A 6,732-nucleotide genomic window follows, 5' to 3' on the forward strand; every position below is an offset into this window, starting at 1 on the left:
TCACGAACTCAAATATATAGTTTATTCTCAATTCCATGCCTAATTTCGTGGTCAAAATCCAAAAATATCAAATTCTAGGTTTTCTATCAAAACCCCACAATTTATACTAATTTCCATATTTAAATCCTTATACAAATCATGTATCTAACTTATAATAGGTCGGAATCACTTACCTTGGCATTGATGATGAAGAATGAGCTCCAAACTCGCTCCAAGACCGGCTCTCATGGAGAAAATGAGGTAAAAATGAGCCAAGCCCTCGTTTTTAAAGAACACACTGCCCAGCCCCGTCCTTCGCACCTGCAGTCCAATAGCCGCTCATGCGGCTCTGCAGGTGCGGGTCCAAATTTTCCTCCTGTGGTCCTCACTGTCCAGCCAAGACCTTGCACCTGCGGAAGTTCTTTGCTTCTGCGAGCATCGCAGGTGCGACCTGCTCTGCGCATCTGTGCAATATACGCACCAACGGTCACTGCCTCACGCCTGCGCACTCGTAGGTGTGCTCCTCCAGTCCGCTTCTGCGGCTCCCCCAGTTCTAGTCCTTTCTCGCTTCTGCGAGCAAATCCTCTGCACCCGCGATCTCGCACCTGCGGCCAAAGTCACGCATGTGCGATTACTCCAGAAGCATCAAGCTTTAGAAATTCTTAAGTCCAAAAATCGATCAGTTAACCTTCCGGAATCCGCCCGAAGCCCTCGGGACCTTAACCAATTATACCAACACGTCCCAAAACACATTACGAACTTAGTCAAGCCTTCAAATCACATCAAATAACGTCGAATTCATGAATCGCACCCCATTCCAAGCTTAATGAACTTTAAAACTTCAACTTCTATATTCGATATCGAAACCTACCAAATCACGTCCGATTGACCTCAAATTTTGAACACAAATCATAATTGACATTACGGTCACCGGAATAGAATTCCGACCCCGATATCAAAAAGTCCACTCCCGGTCAAACTTCTCAAAATTATCCAAATTTCCAACTTTCACCAAATGAACCCAAAATGACCTACGGACCTCCAAATCCACTTCCGGTCGCGCTCCCAATACCGGAATCACCATACGGAGCTATTCTCAGACTCGTAATTCCAAACGGACATCGATAACATTGAAATGCACTTCAACCCAAATTTATGGAATTCTTCCAAAATGCTAACTTCCACAATAGGTGCCGAAATGCTCTCGGGATATCCAAATCCCGATCCGACCATACGCCCAAATCCGAAATCATCATACGAACCTGCTGGAACCTTCAAATCCCGATTCTGAGGCTGTTTACTCTAAAATTCAATCTTAGTCAATTCTTCCAACTTAAAGCTTTCGAAATGAGAATTTTCTTTCCAAATCAACTCTGAACTTCCGAAATTTCAATTCCGACCACGCGTACAAGTCATAATACCTGAAGTGAAGCTTCTCATGGCCTCAAACTGCAGAACGATGCGCTAGAGCTCAAAATGACCGGTCGGGTCGTTATAGCTCAAATAGTACAGCTATAGTATGATATGAACCTAAGCCTACCCGGATAATAACATGAATGTAGCTACGTATGGGCTCTCATCACCTCGCGTGTATGTAGCCCCCACAACAAGTAGCACATATCAATATACAACACCTAGGGGTAATTTCCCCCCTCACAGAGTTAGACAGAAAACTTACCTCGCTCGAAAATTCCATTACCGGCTCCAAAGCCCTCTAACACCTCAAACCGATGCACGTCACTTCAAAACTAGTCAAACAATATGCAGACCAATAAAAATATACTCTAATACTCATAACAAATCAATTTAGACAAATTCCCAACTCCGCTCGAAAAGCCGATAAAGCAACCCTCGGGCCCACGTGCCCGGATTCCAAAACTTTTCGAAGATAAACATTACCCATAACATTATGAACTCAAATATATGATTTATTCTCAATTCCATGCCCAAATTCATAATCAAAATCCAAAAAAAATAATTTCTATGTTTTTTTTACCAAAACCCCAAATTTTTACAAATTTCCATGCTTAAATCCAAATATAAACCAAGTATTTAACTTGAAATAGGTGGGAATCACTTACCTTGACATAGATGATGAAAATCTCCCCTTGAAGCTCTCCAAAAATCGCCCAACCAAGTGAAAAATGGGAGAAAAATGGGCCAAATCCCGATTTTTATAAAAACCTTCTGCCCAGACGGCCTTCCGCTTCTGCGACCTTCTGGCCGCTCCTGCGGCTCCGCATATGCGGAAGCTCCATCGCAGATGCGGCTCTAGCTCAAACCAACATCCCTCGCATCTGCGCTCCCGCTTCTGCGGCCAACAAGCGCTTCTGCGCACAGACATGCCGCTTCTGCGGCCTTCCCCCTCAGCCCAGCTACCACTTCTGCGACCCCCTGGCCGCTTTTGCGGCTCCGCACCTGCGGCCAAAACCTCGTAGGTGCGGTTACACCAGATGACAGCAGCTCCAGCATTCTTCCAAACCCAAACTCGATCCGTTTACCATCTGGAATCCACCTGAGGCCCTCGGGACCTCAACCAATGATACCAACACGTCCTAATACATCATACGAACTTAGTCGAGCCTTTAAATCATATCATACAATGCTAAAAATACGAATCACCCTCCAATTCAAACTTAATGAACTTTGAAACTTCAACTTCTATAATCGATGCTGAAACCTATCAAATTACGTCCGATTGACCTCAAATTTTGCACACAAGTCATAATTGACATTACGAACCTACTCCCACTTTCGAAATCGGAATCCGACCCCGATATCAAAAGTCCACTCCCGGTCAAACTTTTCAAAAACCTTCAAATTTCCAATTTTTGCCAAGTGACCCGGAAATGACCTACGGACCTCCAAATCCACATCCGGATGCGCTCCCAATACCATAATCACCATACAGAGCTATTCTCAGACTCAAAATCCCAAACGGACATCAATAACATTGAAATTTACTTCAACCCAAATTTATGAAATTCTTCCAAAACGCCAGCCTTCCACAATAGGCTCTGAAACGCTCCCGAGTCATCCGAAACCCGATCTGAACATATGCCCAAGTCCAAAATCATCATACGAACCTGTTGGAACCTTCCAATCCCGATTCTGAGGACGTTTACTCAAAAATCAAACCTTAGTCAATTCTTTCAACTTAAAGCTTCCGAAATTAGAATTTTCTTCCCAAACTAACTCTGAACCGAAATTCAATTCCAACCATACGTGCAAGTCATAATGCCTGAAGTGAAACTACTCAAGACCTCAAACCGCCGAACGACGCGCTAGAGCTCAAAACGACCGATCGGGTCGTTACAGTTTGACCATGTGCTTTATTTATTGTCATTGAAAAATTGTACTGATAATAATTTTTTGATGAATTTAAAAGAACATACCTTATTTTCTAGAGGCAAAAATTAAATTCTTGGGATAAATAAATGCTTGGAGGTATTTTGGCCTATCATTATATCATTCTTGTACCATTGCAGAAGCCATTTGAAGGATCCAAATTCCTTAGTAACATGATTGATCCATTTTTCTTTAATGCCAACTTGTATTCCAAAAAAGATTATTTATAGGTAATCACGCATGTGTGAAAAAGAAATATAGTTATAGAAAATAGACGAAGAATCATTCTATTTGTAATTAATATTCAGAAGTCCATGTCTTCGGTTTATTATTTTTTTTCATTATTGTATAATATATTGTATTGTATTTATGAATACAACGTTTGAATTAATTGTATTATTGGTTGAGATTTATAGTATATTTAAGTTTAATTTGACTTTAAAATACCAGCAAGTTTGATAAAATACCGTTAATTACTATAACTATTGATTTTAATAATAATCACTAATAAAATAATTTAAGACAACTTATTTGTCCTTATTGATCACCGGCTATGCTTGTACATGTATTAAGTTAATAAATTCATGCAATTCTTAATGAAATTAAACAAGAATAAGATAATAACAAAAATAACTTATTTTTCTTGTTGAATATTTCATGGCACCACTTTTCTTGAATGAAAATTTCCGTCCTAATGTTTTATCAGTTTTTAGTATTTTAAAATTTAATTACAGAATCGGCTGCTAATAAATACAGTCATGTATTGTCTTAGAAATGTGCTTTTGAAATAATATGTGAAGTTTCATTTTTTTCTATCTTTTCCTGGCATTTGTCTTTCATTTATTTAAATTGTTGTTATTGAATTCTTTATCTTCATCATATTACAGGCTTATTCTTATTTTTATTAGGTTGTTTTACTTCTAATATATAATTGTATTTTAATAAAATAAGTGAATTTATTAACACACAAGCCGAACTTGAAATAAGTTGTTTTACGTTATTTTATTTACCATGTAGTACTTTCTATTTTTTACTTTAGTCTTTATAGTGTATTTTCATTTATGGAGCCTTCCCTAAGCTTCCTACTTCTGCTATTCATGCTTTTACCAAACCTTGCATCAGATAACTTTAAGGAGGAGCTCGTTAATCAATCTTTTAAGCTATTCTAGGTGACTATATTATTGGTATCTAAGTAGTATCTTATTTGGTATTTGTATTCTCAATTAATGGCTATTAATTTGGAGACTTAACTTTGTGCCTATTCCATGTGTGTGCTACATTTTGAACGTTTCTGCTCATATAAAATGTCACGGCCCAATTTCACCTTTAGGTCGTGATGGCACCCAAATTAAGCATATATTGATACAATTTAAAATCAAAAAAAATAATAAAACACCAAATTCTACCAACGTGTGTGCCAAGACCTGGTGTCACAAGTGTATGAACATCTAATAGATTATACAAAATCTCAAATACTGTCTGAAAAAAAAATAGACAGAATGAAAATACAAGGAGAGACACTAGTAGCTGCAGAACGGCTCAGAAAGTGCAGCTTACCACTATGCCCCTGGATAACGTGGGTGTAAGACGATAGGCCCCCCACTAGTACTTGCCTCAGGTCCTGCACAAAAAGTGCAATAAGTGTAGTATGAGTACGTAAACAACGTGTACCCAGTAAGTATCAAGCCTAATCTCGAAGTGGTAGAGACGAGATGGCCGACTTTGACACTCACTATGGGTCAATAATAAATGAAATACAACTAGGATATTTAAATCAACATAATTTACAGAATTTAAAATAATTTATTTAATCAGCGAAAATAATCAAATTCTGTAAAGACCCGACTTGTCGTTTTAAGAATTTACGCCTCGTTCAGTGACTTAAGGTCTTGAGCAGCCTCGCAATATGTATTATGACCCGCGTGTGTGGTCGAGTTTGATTTACGGATGATTGGGAGAGATTTGGGACACTTAGTCCCTGAGATGGAAGCTTGAGTCTTAGAATTTTTACCGTAGTCGGAACTGTGTGAAGACAACTTCGGAATGGAATTTTGATGATGTCAATAGCTCCGTATGGTGATTATGGACTTAGGAGCGTGTCCAAAAAATTATTTGGAGGTCCGTAGAGGAATTTGGCTTGAAATGGCGAAAAATAAATTTTTGGAAAGTTTGACCGGGGGGTTGACTTTTTGATATCGGGGCCAAAATCTGATTCTGGAAATTGGAATAGCTTCGTTATGTCAATTATGACTTGTGTACAAAATTTGAAGTCATTCCAGATTGATTTGATGTGTTTCAGCGCAAGTTATAGAATTTGAAATTTCAAAGTTCATTAAGCTTGAATTGGGATATGATTCGTGGCTTTGATGTTGTTTGATGTGATTTGAGGCCTCGAGCAGGTTCGTGTTATGTATTGGGACTGGTTGGTACGATTAGACGGGGTCCCGGGGGCCTCGGGTTTGATTCGGGGTGGTTCCGGACCAAGTTTGGGTATTTTGATGTTGCCGGTTGCTGGTTTTGGTGTTGTTCTTCGCGTTTGCGAAGAAGGATTTTGCTGTTAGGACTTTGTTCTTCGCGCTCGCGAAGACTTTCTCGCGTTCACGAAGAAGGAAATTTTGTTGTTCGTAGTCTGACTTTAGAGGCTCATATCTCGCAATCTATAAGGAATTTGGAGATGATCCAAAATTGAAAGTTGTAGACCTTTGTATCTAGTTTTTAGAAAGGTAAACCATTAATCATTTGGAGTTGTGTACAATAAGTTATGGTAGATAGACTATAGGCTATCTGGGAAGAGTTTGGAAATCTCTGTTGCACAGGGCTGACTTTGAAAGTTTATATCTCGTAATCTATAAGGAATTGGGAGATAAGCAACAAATGAAAGTTATAGTCCTTGGAGTCTAGTTTTCAAAAAGTCAAACTATTTATCATTTGGAGTTTTGTACAAAGAGTTATGACCATTATAAAAAAGACTGTCTGAGAAGAGTTTGAAAATGACTTTTGAAGAATTTGTTCTTCGCGACCGCGAGGAGAGTCTCGCGAATGCGAAGAACAAACCCCTGAGCAGCAGAATAAAGTCCAAATTCGTGTCATTCTTCCATTTTTGGACCAAGGAAGCTCGGGTGAGGTGACTTTTCGAGAGTTTTTTCAAGGAAAACATTGGGGTAAGAATTCCTAACTTGATTTTGGTTAAATTACATGAATCTATTGTTGTTTTTATCACTAAATTGGTGAATTGGGTTGAAAATTTTAGAAAACCCTCTTAGTTTAAATTTAAGATTTGGAGGTCGATTTGTTATTGGAATTCGATAAAATTGGCATGGTTGAACTCGTATCGGAATGAGTATTCGGATTTCATGAAAATTATGTCAGGTTCCGAGAGGCGGGTCCCGCGTTGACTTTTTGGAA

This window comes from Nicotiana tomentosiformis, chromosome 1 (assembly GCF_000390325.3).
Source record: "Nicotiana tomentosiformis chromosome 1, ASM39032v3, whole genome shotgun sequence".
In the NCBI taxonomy this organism is placed as follows: Eukaryota; Viridiplantae; Streptophyta; class Magnoliopsida; order Solanales; family Solanaceae; genus Nicotiana; species Nicotiana tomentosiformis.